Genomic DNA, 22,933 nt, shown 5'->3' with positions numbered 1-22,933 from the left:
GGGCTGGAGCCTGGGCTTCTTCCGTGAAGAATACAGGTCTGCGGAGCAGCGGAGTAGGACGCCCCAGGCGCAGAGATGGCTGCTGTTGGGGTTCAGGGGCATAAACATCAAGTCAGAGTCTGCAGACGGGAGAAAGTTCTGCTGTGCCCTTGCTCCGCCTTGGCCACGAACACGGGCAGCCAGCAGACTCCAGAGAGAGTGCTCCTCGTGCTGTTACCGCGCGAGAGGCTCCCTGTCTGCTTGTCACATGCACGCACGCGCACACACATGTATACACACACACACACACACGCGCACACACATACACGTACACACGCATACACACGCGTGCATGCACGCACACACACAGCTCCCTGTCAGCACAATCAGCTTGTAAAGAGCAACAAGAATTTACTCCAGGAGACGTGGCTCACATGAATCGGCCTCTCTGCTGGGGACACATAGACGTTTTTGATTAAACACATTACATGTCACATTTACTACCTGGTTGGTGCTTATACATTAACATTGTATTAGGAAATCAATCAAAATGTCCCGCTTCTGATGATGAAAAAAGGAAACGAATTTGTAGCAGTCAGAATGGATCGCGAATGACCCACATGGACTGGGTCCCACCTCCAAATTTTTGTGACCGTTTTGGCGCCCGTTTCACTTCATTAATAGATGGCGTCACACACAGTAGTCCACAGGAAAATGTCTTTTATAATAAAGAGTACATTGCAATAATCCTGTTGACCTAATCTAACACTATGTTATAATGATTATGATTTCTGATCTGGTAACTTCCAGACATTTCATCTATGTAGAGTCTATTATACTGACCCCTAGTCACTTTTTTTTTTTAACTTTTGGCTGCTCTTTGTACAAGGCCTAGAAAGACTTAACAAAAAACCAAATAGCTGTAATTATGGTGTAGAGAAAATAATTTTGTTTATTAACTAGAAAAATGTTTCTAGCATAAATATTTTTCAAACCATTAAAATAACAGTATAAAAATATTACAACACTAACTTCAGGAAAATTATAAGATTCAGTACCCTAAGCCATCTATTATTTTTCTTGACGTAAGAAGCTTATTAAATATGTTGAACTCAGCGGAAGTACAAATACCTGAATTGTCTTCCCGCTGTTGACGTCTACTGTGACCTCTCACACCTGCCCACACTGGTGCCTCAGGCACGCACCTTATTGTTCCAGAAGCTGAAAAAAGTGAAAGAATCAAGACAGGAAAGAGACAGTTTATTTGTTTGTTCATTCTTTATTAATCGTTCTTTATTCACATTTAACTGTCCCCATTATTGCAGATTTTTCTTGGTTGCCCATAAATGCTCGAGTGGTAGCCATCACCCCAAATCTTATTTGAGGACACACACATGTGTTCTTCGGAGGCCCCTTGGGGGAAACACTACGAAGTTTCACGACCTGGACAGTACACATTCTGGCGACCACCTGGCCTCCAGCTCCCTATTTTAGTTCCTTTATCAGAAATAAAATCTATGCCCTCCGAAGGGCTGGGGTGTCCCAGCGTTGGCGTCACGCCTACCTGGTGGGAATTCCTTGAAGATGACTCAGCTCAGCTGCCGTGCAAAGCACCAGGAGCCAGTGGCCTCCCACGTCTTCGCTGCCAGTCCTGGGCGTCCCCCGGTTCCGCCTCTGCTCGCCCTGCCGCTGCGGGCTGCTTGGCCCACTTCACGCCCCCGTCATCCCTAAGGCTCCTCCCACCTGCAGTTATCCCGCAGACTGCAACAGTCAATGTTCCTAGAGAGTCAGTTCACATCTGTCCCAGCAGGTGCCCCCTGCGTTGCCCCCAAAAGTGACCATATTTGTCCCTTTATATTAATTATTGGCTTGTAAATGAAATAATTTGGGGCTCAATACTTGTACCTGGTAGAGGCCACAGTTTTTTTCACACACCGAGTCTGAGTTGAAGCCAAACTTCAGGTGGGTTCCTTCCCACCGCCTTTCCCAGGGGAGAAGCCGGCCAGGCCTCCCACAGGGTGCGGGCACCTCAGAGCCGGAGTCTGGCTTGCTCGGGCCCAGGAAAAGCCCTTCACATCACTTGTTGTGAACTAACCAGTCATTGTGTCCTGCTTGTGAATCCATTTCCTTCAGACTGCATGTCACTTTTATGTCAAATTCATGCTCAGTTTTGAGCAATGACAAATTTCCCTTACTTTTTTAAAAAATTTAAAGGCATTCAGAAACATAATGAACGTAATTTTGGAGATCATGATTTCATTTTCTCTTGGTTGGCTCTACTTCAGAAGTATTTAGAATACCATGTCTACCGGGTGAAGAGTAACGTTGCCTGTTCAGACAAGGTGTGATACATGTCTAACACAGCACGTTCCACTTCTACCCATGTTATACACAAAAGAAGAAGAAAAAGGGGCCACAAGTGAAGCGTCAAATACAGTAGCTACAACAGCTATTGCTTGCCATTTGTTAAATTTCTCGTCAGGGATAAATCGTGAAGCTAAACAACTGCGGTGAAAATGGAGACATTGGTTTCAGTACATCACAGGTCTAACGAAGGTTTTTATCTTAACATCTGAATTCAACTATAAAAACTTATTTGTCAATTGCCATCTAATGAATCAGAAATCTAATACTTAAAATTTTTATGAAGTTCCTTGTAGTTGGATTGTGACATATTTCATCCAATATTTTTATAAAGATAGTGGCCTGATACGTGTCTACAGTAATCAGTTAATCATGGTAAAATTAGATACAGTAATTTTGTCAAGAATTTGTGTGGTTTAAATAATAGTTGGGATCGTTTTTGTAACAATATATGGATAACATTTTAAATACAAAATGTCAATGCTTGAAAGCTGGAATGGCGATATAAGATCTAGGATGTTTTCAACTAGAGAAGAGAAATGTAATCATGAAATCAGAGTACAGCAACAAAAGAAACTCAACTTTTTAACTGCGTTGGGCAAGTTCTTTTTCAGTTTCCCAGCAGAAAAATAAAAGAGTTGTAGCATGAACTATTATCAGAAAGCTTGCTGAGATTTTTCTTCTTTAATGAACTCCTTTGATTCGTGTTGCCTCAAAGGGTGTGAAAAGAAGAAGCCGGATTAAACGTCATTTCCCGCTTGCGGCTCCCATGTCTCCACAGACGTCTGCGTACACGCGGAGCTTTGGGTCTCGAAGGATAATCCAGACTTACCTAGAAAAGAAAATGTTATCAGCAGTGCCACACTTCTGAGCGACATGCTCATGACACAGAGACCCCTGACATCCTTTTTCCAGTGTAGCCTGTGCAAGCAAAGCAATGTCCTTCAAATGGCCCAGTTGTTAATTAGCTAATTGCAAGCATTTGCTATGAGGCAACCATCAAATTTAAATTCCTAGACCATTGCTTATTAGGCCCTTACGTTTTGTCCATTTAATTTTAGTGGAATTATTTTTTGAATATGTAAGTAAGATGAAAAAATCTATTTTGGAATAATTTAATTTTGAAAATAAAATTACATCTGTCCATTGAATTTTATGTCGAGTTGGTTTAATTTGGAAACAATTTATGAATTATCCAGATGTTTGCACTGATAATTAAGTAGTTTTTAAATTACCTGAAAATTCTTAGTTACAAACTTAAATTTTGTCTTACTGATGGGTGTTCAGAATATAGTTGATACTTAAAAATTTAAGTTTGCTCTTACCTTCGACAAGGGCCTGTCTAAATTAAATGAATGGTAAGAAGACCGACCTTCAAATGGAGATAGTAATAGATATTCGCTCTAACAGGAATGACAATAATGTCTAATTACCTATTTTTAATGTCAAGTAAGTATTACCTGTGCTTATTATCAGAGGACAATAATCTGCACACAATACAAAACCTCTTTTTTCTCTTCCGCGTTCTCTCATATTCTATTCTTTTATGTCTGAAACATCAAAAGTACCATCAGTTTTTGTCACGACGAAATCATTTTTGGAAGGCAGATTCATGGACGTGTCATCACAGAGGGATTATCCTTTCCTTCGCTCCCTCGGTGCGCGGTGGGAACGCGACAGCGGGGAGCGAGCGGGCCTGGTCTCCCGCCCGCGGCACCGGCTCCCAGCGCCGCAGGGCGCGGCTGACGCCGGTGGGTGCGCGGCCGAGCGCGCGGCATTGTAACTGTGCCTCCAGGGACCAGTGGGCAAGCCAGGTTTAAAGTGGGACTGGAGCCAGCACACATTTTTTTCTCTCTCAGAATGTGTGATAAGCAAAGTACTGTAAAATCATGAGAGATGGTTCTTGTCACGTTTCCTGGCTGGCGGCGTGGAGGCGGCGGCGCTGTCTGTCATTCTATCGGGATCCACCACACGTTCAAGGCCGGGACTGTCCCGCTCGTCTCTCTGTGCTTTTCTGCTCTATTGTCATCGCCTTTTGTTTGTTTGTTTGTTTGTTTGTTTGTTTGTTTTTATGATGGCCAAAGCATCGTTGTCAGATGTGATAATTTCAGAAAAAATATTTTAAAGCAACCACAGACAACAGCTTGTATAATACCCTTGCCATCAGTAACATTTCATCTTAAAACTTTGCATTATCATTCAATTCTCTTTACTCACATCAATAGAGTTTAAGTAAATGAGCAAAATGAAGTTATACATTTTTTGAAATTAAAAAAGTTAAATTTAGAAAGAAAGAAAAAAAGGTGAGTTGCAAACAAAGCAGAGAAAGTCGGTGCAAAAAATAGTCTTTGACAATATCCAAATATTTCATTTTCTCTGCCACTGAGGCGCTGTATGACTTAGAAGCAATTTGTAAATGTTCTTGAAGCCTTAGATCCTCATGCTTAAACTTAGAATAATGACATCAACTTCTAAATGTGCTATGATAAAGATTAAATGAGCTTACGTGTGTAAATTACATGCTGCGGTATGTGGTATTGCATTATTACGTTCCACCATCTACAGGAAGCCACCTCGGATTTAAGGTACGGGTGTTACCTCCAGTTTCTGAACAGTGACTAGCCTGTGACTTCAAACATCATTCTGTCAAATTGCATTTTAGATTTTAAGAAGCTCAATACATTGAAAGAAACGAAGCACTAAAGAGAAGATAACCACAGAACAAAGAACAGATCAAAACCACAACAGATAGAATGTAAATATGGTGAGTGGTCAGGGCTAAATTTGTATGGAATGGTGTCTGCCCTTATTAGAAGACAATATATTGCATCCACCCTATGGCCCTGAGACCAAAGAAGGAAATACAACTTGTATTATTTTAACTAACATCTTCTCGTCGATGTAAATTTTACCATTATGGAGAAAAATATTCTGAATTAATTTTGAAAGTATGTATGAAAAAATAAAAAAAAAAGTAGAAATTAAAAACCTGGGTAATTTAGAAAAATGAACACCCTTCATTTCATACCTGTATCTGTTCGGGTCTGATAGGTGACCTAAAATACTTATTACGGAGTGAGACCTTCCACAATCAGGGGAGAAGCAGGGGAATCCAGCTCTCGGTGGGACTGGCTGTGATCAGAGAAAATCCATCCACCAGAGCCCAGAGAGGGGGCTGGTGAAGGAGCTTATGAAGGGCTGTGGACCCTGTTTTGCTGACAGGTAGCTCAGATGCAAATTCAGCAAGGTGGGAAATTGCCAGGCAGCATAAAGGAGGAAATCAAGGACAAACTGGGATCTGCGAAGACCAACTGTAACCTACAAAGAAAATACGGAACCCATGAGAAAAATTGGAACCCGTCTCTCACGGCACTGAACCCAGTCTACACAGGTGCCCCGCAGAAGAAGGTGCTGTCCTTCATGCCAGGGCTCCCTGGCGCGAGCTCCGAAAAGAGTGACGAGGACATGGTGGTCGCACGTCACGGAGGTGAGCCAGCCCGTGGGCCGCGGCGCGTCGGGGTTCGCGCTGCTGCTCCCCCGGGTCAATGCGGACCCAGAGCCGCATGAAGAAGGGGGGGGGGCACGTGTCCTTCCGATTCAGCAAAATCCACACAGTAAGAAACCACGGCCATGCCTTAAAGATGAAACAAGTGCATTCTGTTGAGCTTTCAACAGCAAATTGAACAAATCAGTTTTTAAAAAGATAATTAATCGCAAGAGCTGGACTTGAGTACATCTGAGACACATTTTAAGGTGCTGTAAGGAAGCAAATGCTCATCCTCCCACCAAGGAAACATGGCATATCCGTGTTCTCCTGCGCTGCGCTCGCGTCCGGAAACGTCCTCAGGGCATCAGGTGCCCGGGTCGGGCAGCCGGGGCCGCGACGTCTCGCTCAGGGCCGAGGGCGCGTCAGGTCGGCTCGCGGCTTGGGGTCGCCCACTGTCGCCCAGGGCGCGGGGCCTTGACCCTCTCCAGGGCCATGCTGCGCCCCTCACTGTAACCGCCCCAGACCATCCTTTAGCTCAGCGCATGTCGCTGGGTCATCACTGCTCCTTGGCCCCAAGGCACCCGTTTCCTCGCCTGCTGGACACAGGCTCCGCGTCCTCGTCTTACGCATTCCGAGTCGCGCCTGTTCGTGCCCGAGCGTTCTTGAGCTTTATTACTCTATGGGAAAAATCAACAGCGATGTTCGAATGATAGCGCTTTTTACTCTCGTGACAACGTCTCTCCAAGTGCTTTCCGGGAGTCCTGCACGACGGTCACGTGTGCTTCTCAACATGTCTACTCCTTGTCATCAGTTGCTACCGAGACCTCCCCATCCAAGGACTTCCCTGCCTCTGTTGCCAGCGCCAGCTCCTCACTAGGAAGCACAGCCATCCGGGGCCCAGGTGCTCCGGCCGTGCCTTCGGGGAGCCCCGCAGGCACCGTGGCGTCCAAGGTGCGCGGAGGGCCCTGGGGAGGACGAGGCTCCGGTCGGCCTCTGAGCTGCTTTCTGCTGCGGAAGGCCTGCTGGCTCCGCAGAGCTCAGGCTTCTGTGCGCACAGCACCTTCGGGTTTGGGGTCTCTTTTCATTGTCTTCAAAAATCAGTCTCGTAAATAAATCAATTAATCTCATAATTAATTTATTTTCTCATACTTCTCCTACACCAAAATTAATTACTTGCACCTAAATCATAATAATATAAAAAGAAACAAATGACTCAGGAAAACCTGAGCTCACGGGTTTCACCAAGAGGCGAAATCTACCTCAAATGTGGACTCAGATTTTGTAGTTGGTAATATTAATACCTTTGCAGTTTTCTGAGCCTTAAATTCTGAATTCTTTGACTCCTTTTCAAATCAACTGACATATAAAATCATTGTCAACACAGTATCACTGGCCCTTTCTCTTCTTAAACTTGCCACCCTATACGAGTCTTGCCTTGTCCTATTTAATGGATTCGTTTTCTGCAGTCGGTCTGTATGTGTGAATGTGTGCACGTCTACATCTAGTTTCTACCCAGTGGTGACAATGACAGGTTTAAAAATAGAAAAAGGCAAAGGAGGAGGAGGAGGATGGGAAGGTGGGCGTTATATCTTCCTTAACATGCGGTGGGACTCACAGACGAAGCTGTCTGGTCCCAGGTCTCCTCTGTTGGCAGTTTTTGTGGTCACTGACTCAATGTCTTTACTTCTGAGTGTTGTATTCAGGTTTCTGACATCTTTTGGAGTCAATTTTGATACTTTACATGCTTCCTCAAATTTATCCATTTTATCTAGATTATTTGATTTTTTTGGCATACAACTGTTCATAGTATTCTCTTATAATCCTTTATATTTCTGAAGGGTCAGTAATAATGTTTTTTTTTTCATTCCTGATTTTGGTTATTTGAATCTTCTTTCTTTTTAATTGATCAGTATTACCAAAAGTTTGTCAATTTTCTTGATCTTTCAAAGAACCAAATTTTGCTTTTATTGATTTTACCTATTGTTTTCTATTCTATATCTTATTTTTTCCTCTATCTTTATTTCTTTCCCTTTTCTTTATTTGGAATGCTTTACTTTTATTTTGTTAAGCCTTAAGATAAAAAGTTATTGATTTAAGATCTTCCTTCTTTTTTATGTAGGTATTTATTTATCTAAATTTCCCTCTCAGCATTGCGTTAGCTGTATCCCATAAATCTTGGTGTGTTGTGTCTTCATTTTATTCACGTCATAATATTTTCTAGTTTCCCTTGTAATTTCTTCCTTGACTCATTGGTTAATTAGGAGTGCGTTGTTTAATTCCAACATGTTTTTGTGTTTCCCTAATTTCTAACTTTATTCTCTTGTGGCATGAGTATATACTATGTATGATTTCAAAATGTAAAATTTATGGATGCTTGTTTTTTTGTTTAACATATAGTTTACTCTGGAGAATGTTTTACATAAAATGGAGAAGAATTGGTATTCTGACTCTTTCCCCTTCATTGTGAAATCTGATGTTGACCTTCAGCGTGCAACCTGGGACCATCCACAGTCCCCCTGGGAGGACAGTGGCTCAGCAGCATCTTTCACCATCTCTTTCCTGATCTCTGGGGGAAGCTGTCTGCTTCTGCTAGCATTCCACTCAGCTCCACTAATTTTAGGCTGATTGTTCTATTGTTTTCTGTGATGCATTGGGACAGAAATTGCTCCACAGTCTGATCCTATTAAACCCAGCCTCCTTTGAAGAAGTGGTTTTGAGGTTAGTCCTTCAAATTTATACTGACCCTAAGGCTTATCTTAGCTAACTGTTTTTCTGATTCTCTCTGGTAAACTGTGTGGACTCAGGTTTAGCCTATCCCTCTTATGGCTTCCCACCCAAATTGCCATTGTTTTGGGAGTGGTCTCATGCTTGAATGTCACCACAGGCCTTTTCAAATAAAGGCAGTTTCTATGGGAAGAGCTTCAAAGTTCTCTATGATGATGGACTGACTATTCCTCTAGTGAAGATCTCTGAGTCCCTTCCTGAACAGGGGGAAGGAATAGTACCCCTTTCTCTCAAAATGATCCCCCTAGTTTAGAGGACGGTGCTTGAGGGGGGCAGCAGCCTATATCTTCTTTATTTGCCTCTCCCAGAGTGAGAATTTTACCCCATGAGTGAGTGGGAGGCAGGAGTATTAAAAATATTAATCAAGCCACAATCAGAGGCTGCAGTGTACTGATTCCGCCTGCAGCCAGGCCAGGAGGACCCTGCAGAACACAGGGACATTTCCGCAGGGATTGCTGACAGCCCATCCCCCACACCTGTGAAGGGGAAGCAGGAACCAAAGGTCATTTCCTGTGGCTAAGACCATGGGAGACCTAAGGATCAAAGACTGGGAACTGCCAGAAACCCTTTCACTCTACAGATTCTTACCGTTTTATGCTGCATACCCTTCCCTATCCTCGCTGTATGTCCATATCAAAGGAAATGGGTTAACAAAGTCTTTTAAACGATAACTCACAGAACTAAAGAATGATATATAAACCGAATTTCCTGAACACTCACTGTCCCTCTCGGTCTCTGCCTCTGAGAGGAGACTACACCGTCTGTGGAGTGTCACCCCCTTTTTAATAAACATTCCTTTTGACTCTAACTTTGGAGCGCGTGTTGAATTCTTTGTTCACTCTCTGCCAAAGTACTCTCTTCTCTCTGTGCAGGGCTTGGTCTCCCGATCACTTGGGGAAATTGTCCCTGTCCTGCATCAGAACCAATTATTTCCTAGTGAACACAATTATTTGAAATTGTTGAGCTGAGCATTGACTTACGCTGATGTAGACATAGGAAGAAATAAAACTACGAGATTTTATTTTCAAAAAGGGGTTGAGTTTTTCTAAAACTATGGGCCTTCTTCTGTTCAAGGTTTTGTGTTTGGACAACACAGAAGTCTGGAGGAAATTTTATGATATTAATGCTCTCTAAAGCCAATCTAGCTCCTGTGATAGGAAACTTACTGTTTCATTTACAGAAGCCTTTAGTTTTCACAGAGCCTGAGAGATGTTTTGCCCTATATCAGCTCGATGCCTGTGAAGTTAATACCTGAGAACCCCAAAAAAGGATGCTTCCCGTTATTCTTTCATAAGAAATTAATTATTAAATTTTGACTAGCGAAATATAACGACTACTCTTAAGGAAGGCACTAACTCTTCCACTACAGATAGCAGATATTCCAAATGTGCCAATTATAATTTAAACCATATAAAATTGCTATACCTGCACCCCCCCAAAATTGTTCTTAATATATCCAGTTAATTTATTAAAACTCAGAAACTCAAAAAGTTTATTAGAGCTGAGTCAACCAAAGAAATTTATGCATAGTCTTTATCTTAGCAGAGAAGTCACAGTACTAGAAAGAAACTAAGCTAGTTCTACAGCAGGAAATGAAACTCTTTGTAGTACTGAGACTTTGACTTCTCTCTCCAGAAAAGAAAAATGAGCAAATTCACAAAACCGTTTATGAAATCTCACTGAATTCATGAAATCCATTTGTAAACTTGGAAAGGTTTTATGGATCTCAGACAGTTTAAGGAAATTTATAAATGATAACACATCTACATTTTAAATAAATAGAAAGTACCAGCTGTACGAATTTTGATAAATGTTTTAGTCTTTTTTGTACTATATATCCAAGAGATACATAATGAGAACCACAGGTGTATTTTTAATATTCTAATAGTCACATTAAAAATAAAAATAAATGGGTGATATTAATTTTAATATTTTAATTTAATTGACATGATACTTCTAAAATATCGTATTTCAAAGTGTAATCAATGTAAAATAAATGTTCGTTTGCTTCCTTACTCGGTCTTTGTAATCCGGTGCTTATTTCATACTCGGAGCCTGTCTCAGTTGGGACAAGATGCGCTTCTCGTTGAGACCCACGGGAGGCAGCGGCTGACGCGCCGGGTACCAAAGGGCCAGACACCGCCCAGCAGCAAACACGGAGCTTTGCTGCGTTGTAAGTGCTCTGAGTCATAAGCCGTTTATATTATTAACTTTAAAAACATTTCATTAAGTGTAAAGTGAATAACTTTAGGATTTCTATTTGTAATTACCTGTAACTGTGCAGTTTTAGAAATTTTAAAATTTAGGAATCTGATAAAAATGTCTTTGTGTCACTTCTGCTATTTAAAGGTGTATCAGAAAGGCATTCGTGGGTGTGTGGGGCACACGCGTGTGAGCGGTTGCGGGTACCATGCGTGGGAGTTCTGAGGCCTCGGGGCTTTTGGCGCTTCTCCGATAGATGTAAAAACTGCTCTTTTAACCAGCACAGGAAATCAGCCATATGCAAAAATTATTTTGAAGTACTCAAATAAGCTACTTCTGTGCTGTATTAACCCAGACAGCGAGTTCAGTTTGTGTAGCAGTTCATCTGGTTTTCTCAGACGGAAGCACATAATCTTAATACATCTTAACGTTTGGCTCAGGTCTTTACATGTATCCTTTTTTTTTTTTTTATATGGTGACATTGGTTAACGAAGTCCGATAAGTTTCAGCTGTACACTTTAACAGTAAGGCGTATATATATATTTACACTGCGTGTTCGCCTCCCATAGTTAGATTCTTTCTGCCACGACATATTTGACCCCCTTTACTCTGCCACCCCCTTCCCGCCCCCCCTTATACTTTCAGGGATCATTTCTCAAGTTTGTTAACATGTATCCATCTTTATACATACTACCTCATCTAAACATGGGTTAAATTCTACATTTCAGACCTGATATGTAAATTCTTACCACTATTCTGAACAGCTATAAATTTCTGTGTCTCAAACTCATTATTATTCAAAGGTTATCTTCAAACCCCAAAATTTATGTGGAAAAGTAGAGAATAACTGCCGCTTGGCTGTGGAAACTTATAATGGAGGTAAAAAATAAAACCGCGCATAGAATTTAAAGTGAACTTTATTTTAATTTATATGCTTAGCTCTGAAGGCCATTAATGGCACAAGCTGTCCGCTCCTCGTCTGAAAGAGCACGTGCCCGTCAGGCGTGGCCTCGGCGGCAAAGTCAGACTCCTCCGCAGTCCGGAATCGCAATCCCAGTCTGTAATCACCGTGTTGACAAAGCATTCAGCTGCCACGTTTTCAGAATGTGCTCTCACTGTTGATGAGACAGAATGTCATGAGTAGACCAGGCTAAAATAAAATTTAAAGGCACATATTCAATGGCTTCTGCTAAAATCTTTTGAACAAGCATATTCTCGAAAATTTCCAAGAAATGTGGGGATTTCATCTGCCTTATAATTACTATACCATGGTCAACTTTATCAATAATTTATTTGCGAGTGACTAAAATTCTGAGATTATTTAGCCTATTTTAAAAAAGAGAGAGATTTAAAATATTGTAGGCATTGTGGTGTACTAAGCAACACTTTTTTTAAAAAAACATTAAGCATGTAATTACAGACATATTTTGAGGTATATAGCATTTTAATATGAAAGAGAAACCAGTGAATAAGAGAAATCAGTGTTGGCTGGTACGATTGATTCAAAGATAAAGAATAACTAATGAAATATTGTATTATTATTTTATCTCCCCTTAGACAAACAAATGTAATTTGATATACAGTGTCCCAGAAGATCATTAAGAAATAAACTAAAGTACATTCATGTGTGTGTGTGGTGTGTGTTTCTGTACAGTGTAGCGTAAGGAAAGAGATGTTAACAATTTTATCTCTGGATCTCAAAAGTATAACTTAATGACAAGAAGAAGAAAAGTCAAATTGTTTTCCTGGAGAAGTATATCTTGAGTAACCAAACACATTTATTAGTTGAGAGGTGCATGGCAATCTAATTCGCCCTTTGAAAATGAGAAAGAGCTGCATATTTTACAGCTTTCTCTGCAGAACTTTAAAATTTATGCCATTTTCTCTACCCTCTTCTCATTATAGACAGAGGATTTTTAAATTGAAGGAAACTCTATGTTCAGGCTACCTCGATATTTGAAATACAGGGAAAATTTAGAATTCTGAATGATTCTGGCAAAAGGAAACAATTCGATTTGCATTTGCATTTTAGTTCATATTAATTGTATTAAAAATTCTGAGGAAGGCTATCTAAATTACGTGAAAGGATTACAAAGTCTATAAATAAATGTATAATTTGAGATAGTGGATATAGAAATCAAAGTCTACTTTTAATATTTATGTGAATCAATCAACACATTTTCTCTACACATACATCACCATTTAAGATAAATGCTATACCTTGTCATTAGAAAAATAAATTTTATTTGTCATTACAGAATTAGAGAAAGTTATGCTGTACTTTAATATTTTGGACTATTTCCTTGTGTACAGACTCTGAAGGACCTTCTCAACAGGCATGATAAGCTTACATTTGATAGATGGCCAATCAAAATGATTTGATGTTACTCATAGCCTTTGCAGCGGTTAGATGAAAGGCTCATTTTGTAAGATGTTATGTATTACACGACATGCTTTCAATATGCTGATTTGTATAGTGAATATAATTCAAGAACCTTACTTGAGTATTCATGAAATATACATTTGATAGGTTCTGATGGGCTATCAAGTTAAAAAAAAAAAATCCTGGAGACTTTCAGTCTGCCCGTAATGCAATAACCTGTGTGGATGATTTTTAGCTTTGGACAATAGGCAACTCTGCCTGTAAGCCCCGGAGAAGAGAAGGAAGCACTGAGCTATGGAGTCACAGGCTCTCTGCCTGAAGGCACTTCTGCTGCATGGTGGAGAGCCTGGTGACCACATCGAGCTGAAGATACAGGGGTTGAAGTTTGGGGACTTAAGAGAGATAGAATTTGAGAGAAAGAACACCGGAGAAGGAAAACATACAGGAAAGAGCTCCAAATATTCAACAAGTGTTTTCCCAAATATCCACTGGCACACGCAAAGGGTACAAATTCAGCAAATTGCTGTCGGGTTGCTGTAAGCTGAAAAACTGTTGTTGAAGATTTCAGTTTGAGTCTGAGTTAATCAGAGTGGAGATACCTTGTGGATGCCTGGAGGAATCAGGACTGACCAGGAAAGGTGCTACGTGAGGAGCAGGGTTAAGTCAGCTTAAGGTAAAGCTTAAAACGAGCCTGAAGATGACCGAGCTAATGTGCAGTTGAATTGACGTCGTAAGAGCGCAAAGCTCAATACTCATTAAAGAAAATCAACACAATTCAGATACTTTATAATCTGAAATTCAGAATGTTCATCAAGAATCCAAATTTACTCTAAAGGAAAATAAGCCCCATTATCAAGTAGGTGGCCATTAGAAACAGATTTAAGAAAAAAACATTAAAAAAAAAGGTTGAACGTTTTTTATATTTTATAAAATTTATGAATACACAGATGCTCCTAGATGGTCGACAAACTCCAGACTGGATAAACCAAAAAAAGCATACCATAGCACACCATCACAATCAAAATGCAGAAAAACACTCATAACAAAGAAAGAGTAAAGACCGTCAGGTTCTGGGGGAATATTAAACATGGGAAAAATGAATATTAATCTCTAGGAAAATGCAAAAATTAAATAACTTATTTAACATACTTAAAAAAGAAAATGGAGGGGCATCTAAAATCCATATCCAGCAAAAACTCTTTCAAAAAATGAAGATTGAATAAACTTTTTTCAACAAAATTGGGTGGTAGCAGACTTATATGGACAATGTGCTAAAGGATATTTTGCAAGCTGAAAAAAAAAGATACCAAATATAAACTTGGATCTGTAAAAAAGAATGAAGAGCAGTAGAAAAAAATAAATATGTGGTAAATGAAAAAGACTTTCATTTTATTATTTCAAGAATTTTAATAGAAAAGTGTGAAAAAAATATACCACATCATGACAGAGTTAGAGTGACTAAGTATCAGAACAAGTAGACTGCAGAAGAAAGTGTTGGTATCACTGACGATGAAAGAGAGCCACTTCCTCGGGGTGTTGATGAAACTCCCTAAGCATGTGTCTCACACCGAGCTGCAGAAGGCAGGAACCAAAGCCTGAAAGAATCAGGAGAACTCCACAAAGAGGTGAAGATTTCAACACTTCTCTCCCAATAACTGATAGGACAATTACACAGAAAATCAAGAGTTACATAGAAGATATGAGCAACAGTCACCCGTCTCGTCCTTGTTGACATTGTGAAAATATCAAAACACACATTCTTTTCAAGTAACATGGAATATTCACCAGAAGGATCATAAATTAATCATTAAGGTTAAAAAACCTTTAATGCTTTTAAATTTATACATAGTTTATTTTGTGAATATAGCAGAATTAAATTAGAGATCAATAATAATAAAATATCTAGGAAAATAAAAACTATTTGGAAATGAAATCATGTATTTCTCCATAATCTATGAGTAAAAAGAAAAATTCACAAGGAATGAGATAAAGAACTTTATGAAAAAAGTGTTTTGAAGTGATTCAGGAGTTCAGCTCTGCCACTAGCTGATTGAGGCTCCTTGAGTAAATCTTCAATCTTTAGTTTTCTTACTTTAAAATAGCTAAGAACAATTTCTGGTCAAGATGGTGGACTAGGTAAGTGCTGTGCTGGCCTCCTGGATGAAAAAGAGGCGGTGCATACTCAACGGAATATTACTCAGCCATAAAGAGAGTGAAATCTGGCCATCTGCAACAACTTGGATGGACCTAGAGGGCATTGTGCCAAGTGGAGTAAGTCAGACAGAGAAGGACAAATGTCATATGGTTTCACTCATATGTGGAATCTAAAGAATAAAATTAACAAACAAGAAACAAACTCACAGATACTGAGAACACTTTGATGATTGGCAGATGGAACGTGTTTCGGTGTGGGTGAAAAAAAGGAAGGGATTAAGACAGAAATTGGTAGTTAAAAATAGTCATGGAGATATAAAGTATAGCATAAGGAACATAGTCAATAATATTGTAATAACTATGCCTGGTTTCAGATGGGTACTAGATTTATTAGGGTGATTGATCACTTCAAAAGTCATATAAATGTCTAATCACTATGTCGAACATCTAAAACTAATTATTACATTGTATGTCAACTTCAGTTTAAAAATTTAAAAACAATAATAGATAAATAAATGTCTACCTCATTGATTTATTGTGAGTATTCAACATTTTACACAAGTAAATTACCCTGCCTGGTAATGGGCACACAAGCTGCCCATTACGGATAAGGTCTCCGAATTTTTCTTTTTAGTATCTCCATCTTTTATTTAGAGGAAACTGTGGTTCTGACTTCTCCGCATCCATTGCTTCTGTGTGGGAATCTGAAGGGCTGGTAGCAGATGAAAACTGCCAAGGGACCTGAACATACCCTCATTGTCTCCAGTGTGCAGTCACTGGTCTTAGACTCAGGCTCTCGAATTGCTGCCTTTGGACTCCCCATGGACGGGGCTAATTCAGGACAACAACCAGGAGAGAATAAAAATCAGGCAATCAAGACAGAGTAATTTTCGTCAAAAAGAAAGAACGCGCCCTAGGAATCTGTAGATCTCATTTTAAATCCCAGAGAGACAAATGACTTTTAGGGAACAGATGGTTGCAATCAAATAAATGATCATAGATACTGTATCATTGGAGATAAGATCAAATGCAAGCTTCAGTGAGCTGAGAATCAGCCAGGGACTCACTCGGAATATACTAGCAAACTATGTCAAACAAGAGGATTCTCTTAGAACTTTCTGCTGTCTTTACATTTTTACTACATATGGTATTGCCAACCTTTTCCATAAAATGAAGACATGTTCTAGGTATGTAGGAAAAAGTATAGTAAATAAGAGGATTTTCAATAGTTATTGATTTTAAGAATTTCTTTTTGTTTTCTTTTTTATATATGTTTCTTATATTTTATATATTTTTTATTTATGTTAGAAACAAATATATATATTGGAGATAAAACAGGTTCTTTATTTTTGTGTTTATATAGTAAATTCAGTCATTTTGAAATATTCATCAAATAGTCCTTAAATACTTATTAAGCGATCACTGGGTGTCGTAGTCCATTTAGGTTTCTATAACAAAACAGCAGAGTGTGGGTGGCTTAGGAACAACAGAAATTTATTTCTTGTGGTTCTGGCAGTCTAAGCACTGGTGTCAGCGAGGTCCGGTTCTGGTGAAAGTCCACTTCTGAACTGCAGTCTGCTATGTCTTCACATGGGGAAAAGGTTTAGGAAGCTCTTCAGGGTCTTTTTTATAAGAATACTAATGCCATTTACGAGGGCTCCATCTTCATGACCTTAGTACGTCCCAAAGGCCCCACCCGCTAACTCCATCACATTGGAGTTTAGGAGTCTAACATGAATTTTGAATGGACACACACATTCAGACCATAGCAGTAGTCTAAGCAATTACTATATTATTATATTAGAATATAGTAATGATTAATGTAATAATATAATTAATATACATATATATTCATGCAGTGGATTGACTTGGGTAAGACTGTGTTTCAAAACTATCTGATTGTATTATTGAAAATGATTTCAAATACCTCAAGACTGGGGTCACGGATGTTATCTAGGAGAATTTCCATTCATTCAACTGTAAGCTGAATATAGCTTGGGGCTATGTCGTGGCTCCATCTTGATCCAGTGTAGTATTCAAAGACATACCAAGGTGGCATCCAAAAATAATTGCTAAGCAATTTAACATTTTTCTAGTGTTTTCTAAGAAGATATCAACAGGTAGGTGATAGAGTTAAATTTTAAGAAAGAACAAAACTTCCCAAATCCCTTTTCCTATCTCTCTGTTTCTCGATGTTTCACATGGGTTTCTCAGTTATTCTCAATGTCTTCCTTCAACTACAGACCCAAGCCTCTGAACTTGTTTCCTGAACTCTATCCAGAAAGGCTCGTTATCCCTTTGCTCTCTTTTAAAACATTTTCTTATAAAAATAGGTATCTCTCAGCTATTTCTTATATAAATTAAGCTAGACTCTAAACTCTAGAACGTTTTAGTTCTAATTTGATCCATTTTCTTGATCTGCAAAACGAATCCTAATATTAAGTCAAACAGAATTTATTCTGTTATGTATTCATTCAACAAAAATTTGATGGGTGTAGTTCTAATAAAGCAGTGGTAATATAGGAAGAGATAATGATGTTCAAATTAAAGCATGAAAAAAAGAAGGTGATTTTTAAAAATTAAAGATTAAATTACTTCTTAAATAAATTGATATATGATGTTCAAAAGATCAGCTCAGAAATAGCAACAACTTAGGTGGGGATGAGAATTTCCATTTTGAACATTTGAGTTTGAATTGTTTGAGGAACACATAAATAGAGGCAACCAGTAGTCAGGAAATTTTATGTGTGGTTTTGAAATTCAGGAGAATTGTCGTAGATTTAGTTGATACAGATTTGGTTATTATTAAACTTGAGGTGTAAATTAACAGCGTGGAGGGCACTGACTTCATGAACAAAAGTATGCAGATTGAGAAGGAAGAAATAAAAGGTCAATGATTAAGCCCAATTAGGAAATTATTTAGAGAAGTCAAGGTTAGAGAGCAGCGTAAAGTGGAGGACATTGTTCTCCTGGGAGCTGAAGGAAAAAATCACATTCAAATTTGTTATTAGGGTTTCTCAGAGAAGCTGGTCTCTTTGACAAGTAACTTCATTTGCGTTGTAAACACTGATACCAATCTTCAAAAAGTGCTAAAGGAAATGGGATACGGGAAGTAGCATGTTGAATATAGATACATGAAGCATAATTGTGGGAGTGGAAAGAAGCTATTATAGGCAAGTATATGCTTCTCTGGCTCTTATTTTGTTTTTGTTTTTGATACAGAAACTCGTTTGTGCATTAATTCAGTGCCGTTGGCTTTCCTGAAAATGTGAACTCCAGCTCCATGCGTAACTCAGATGTTAGTTATTAGACATGGACGCAGTTTTCACTATTCCTGACATTCTGACAGATGCCGAGCATGCCTGACACATCCGACGTATGGAACGGATGAGTATTTGGTGAAATATAGTTCTTCTCAGAGGCTATGACCAAATGAAAGCGGTAGTTCTACTGAATTTCCTCATCCGGCGAGGCCCTGCTCTAGTGCTGATCGCCCCTTTGCTAAATCGCCTGACACTGTCCGCGCCTCTGCCTCAGAGGCGATGCTCGCCTCCTTCTCGCTTTCGTACCGTAGGTTCGACTCAGTCAGGACATCCCCGGTTCTGCCTTCGACACAAACCTAGCATCTGGCAACTTTTCTTCTATCCTTATCTCTCGCTTGGCTTTTTGAAACACATTCCGGATTTCATATCTTTATTTTCTTGTTGCCATTCTGAACGCAGCAATCAGAATATTTTCTTCCTTTTAACTAACTAAGCATTGTCCAACAAAACAGCTCTCGTTGGAGAAAACTCAACGAAGAAAGAGCATTGGCGAGAGCACGGCCCTGGCCGCCCACTGCATGACGGGAAAGTGGGCGGGGACGAGGAGGGTCATGACCCCGAAGGGGCGTGGCGCCGGCCCCAGGACTTCGGAAGCGGCATCCACGCCTTCCTGGGTCAGGGGCTGAGACCCAAAAGGAGGACGGGTCTCAGACCTCGGCGGCAGCCCTGTCTGCGGGCGCAGGACCGCAGGCGCTCGCCTCCCACCGGTGCTGAGGACGAGCGCAGCCGCCCAGCCGTGGCCGGCGCGACAAAGGAGCCGGGACGTGATTTGCCATCTCGGCACTGGCGAGCAGAGGAGAGCCTTCGATGCACGATTAATTTTTAGATCACAAGGCTGTAGCTGGTCTCCACAGAGCTAAAAGGCTAGCTCGTTCTTCAGGAGGCCAGCTCATTCTTGGACAAATTAACCCTTACATCTCTGCCAGATAACGTCACTCTCCTATTCAGTCATTTCCAGCGGCTACTCGACCTCATTCGGAACAAAATTCAAGGTCCCACCATGGCTGCCGGGGCCCTAGATGCTTCGGGCCCCTCATCTCCTGCTCTGATTTCGTTTCCCGCCATCCTTCGCTTTATCACTGCGCTCGCTCTCACAGATCTTCCTTTTCTTCCTCACACGTGGCCCTGCGTGGGAACGTGTGTCGCAGTTCTTAGTCAGCACACATTGAGGACTGTGTTTTCTAATATCTTGGCACATCTTCAGCATTACACCTCCATCAACCTATGTGTAATTTTTCTTCCTGAGTCTGTTGATATAGTGGATTGCATTGATTTATATTTAATTATCGAAAACAACATTTTAAAAAATACTTTGTAATTATAATGAATTGGTAGTGATATCTCATGGTCATTTTGATTTGAATTCCTCTATAATTAATGATGGTAAGTGTACTTTCATGAACTTGCCACCAGTATATTTTAATTTTCAAAGTGTCATTCAAAATTCTTTTATTAATTTCAAAATTGCTTTGTCCTCTGATCTTTGGAGTAAGAGGTTTATAAATGTTCTGGATACACGTCTTTTGTCAGATTTATGTCTTTAAATATTTTCTCCCTGTCTGTCGACTGCCTTTTCTCATTTGTAACTATGTTCTAAAGAGTACTTTTTTTTTCATTGTGAAGAAGTCTAGTTTATCAATTATTTTCTTTTTATAAGATAATTTTTCTTCCTATTTAATAAGTCTTGATCAAACTCCAAAGCACTAGAATTTTCTCCCATATTTTCTTCTAGAACTTTTATAGGCTTAACAACTACATTTAGGTCCTTGGGCAATCACATTGCCTATGATTAAAAGTAACTAAATATTATTATATCCAATAGCTACAACACAATTTATTGAGAAAATTCTATTGATCTCGGGGGAGAGGATGCATTCTATTGTCCTAGGATTAGGTCTCAGCCTTTCTGTGGGCCCTGACTCTGGACTGTGAACGAACAGGTGTTTCTCAGGCCCTCTCCCTTAGGTGGGACAGGGCAGCTCGCATGGGCTAGAGTTGGGTATTTTCCATCTCTCAGTTCAGTTAGTCTCTGTCAACACCCAGCAGTTCAGGATCTAGTTAATAGTCTCTTGAGAGGGCAGCCTTGTTAAGAACAAGGGGTCATGGTCATAATTCAGACAATTTGAATGAGTCTATTTCCGGACTCTATTTTTAGTACCATTTATCTGTGTATTCATTTTTATGCACATTCCACACTTGCTTGATTATAGCATCTTTAAAATAAGTCTTGAAGTCAGGTAGTAAGGATGTTTTACATTTTGTTTTCAACTTTGTCTTCGGCTGTGTTAGGTCTTTTGAATTTCCTTGCTATTTAAAAAATGAGCCTATTTATTTCTACTATCTGAGATTTTGACCATCACTGCAGTAAATCTGTAGTTTAATTTGAGTAAGAATAGACATTTTAACAATATTGAGTTTCTGAACCCATGAATAGGGCATAGCTTTCCACTTATTTTATTTTTATTTAATCTCTCTCTACAACATTTATAATTTTCAGTTCATATATCTTGTGTGTATTTTGCCAAACATCTGTAATTATTGTATACTTTTTATAAATGGTATGTTTTAAATATGAATTTTACATTTCACTTTTCTAGCATATAAAAAATCCAGTTGATATCTGTATGTTGACCTTATATTCTACAAAATTACAAAACTCACTTATTAGTGTCAGTGGCTTTTTTTGTAGATTTGTTTGGATTTTCTACTCATAGGATCATGTTACCTGTTAATAAAGATAGTGTTATTACTTTTCTTTTCTAGTTTCTATAGACTTATGGCTACTGTGAGTAGTACATGTGTATTCATCTTACTAAAATTATTGGTGCACAAATGGATATGTATCTTTAACTTAGGCATTCAGTATTTCTTACAAGATTTTATTATTACATACAGAGTAAGAAACAGCTTTTGTTCAGTTCTAGAGCCTGTGAAGCTATGTGTTCACATTTCCGGGGCCCTGAGTCCACGTGCTTTGAGGGTACACGCCCGCACATCCGTGGTCATGAGTCCGTGCGCCTGGGCGCATTTAGAGAGCAGAGATGAGAGTTGAAGAGAGAGTGAGAGCACTTGACTTGCTGGGTACAGCTAGTTCCACTCTGGCTGCACAGCATTTCAGTACAGAGTACAATATATTCCTCCTCCTTTTTAGTTTTCGCTCAAATTAGTTTAATTTGGGTTTGTATCATTTGCAAGTGAAATCATGTTGAATAATATAACAACGGATTGTGAAGATTATAACACTTGTACAAGTGATGCAAATGTCAGAAACAGCACAAAAGCTGGGAGAGGTGAAATGGGATATACTGATTGACAGCCACAAAGGTAATTGCATATTTAGACATGGGCGACATCCACCCGTTATAATGGGGTTTCATTCTGGGTGAAGCTAAATATAGACACAAAATATATTCCATATCAGCTTAATTATTAAGAATTCAAAAACAAATACAAATATAGAAATCAAAACTAGGGTCCAAAAAAGAACAATATAACAGAAACTCTCTCAAGACATATTAAAAATAAAGATACACGGCACACAATTACACATGTAATTAAGAATAATAACAGGATAGATTCTGCTCTGAGTGGCAAATCTATAACAAAACACTTTTCTTAATCCTAATGAAATAATGGCATTTCCAGGTAAAAACAATTTACTAATAAGAACTCAAATTAATTATCAGTTTTACACATAAGAAATTTAGAAGTTGCTATTGTCTTAACAAAAGTAGAAAGCGGAGCAGACTGAACAGCCAACGACCTTCCTGGATCCAAAAGAGAAGTGAGCACATAGGACAAACCACCGTGTCTAAGACTGGAGAGACCAACAGGTGAACGTAGGAGGGCAAGGCTTCCCGAACAAAGGCTCAAAGCAGAACCAAAGCAGAACCAACCAGGGCCAGGGCAAGAAAACCTGAACCGAACTGAACGGCTGGAGGCTTGGTGTAGACAAGTCTGAGAGTTAATAACCCCAAGGGGAGTGAGTCATGGAGTGAGGGGGACAATATTATGAGGTTTACTTCCAGAAGCTAACAAGGTTCTCAGAGTAATACCTGTAAACAAACCCCTCATGCTTCCTGTGAGGGCAAGAAGAGAGAGGAGCCATTTTTTGAAAAACACAAGAGTGTTCTTAACAAGGCTACCCTCTCAAGAGACTATTAACTAGAGCCTGAAATGATGGGTGTTGTCAGAGCCTAACTGAACTGAGAGATGGAAAATACCCAACTCTAGCCCATGCGAGCTGCCCTGTCCCAC

This window comes from Rousettus aegyptiacus, unplaced genomic scaffold (genome assembly GCF_014176215.1).
Source record: "Rousettus aegyptiacus isolate mRouAeg1 unplaced genomic scaffold, mRouAeg1.p scaffold_m13_p_18, whole genome shotgun sequence".
In the NCBI taxonomy this organism is placed as follows: Eukaryota; Metazoa; Chordata; class Mammalia; order Chiroptera; family Pteropodidae; genus Rousettus; species Rousettus aegyptiacus.
This window is presented reverse-complemented; position numbering follows the sequence as displayed.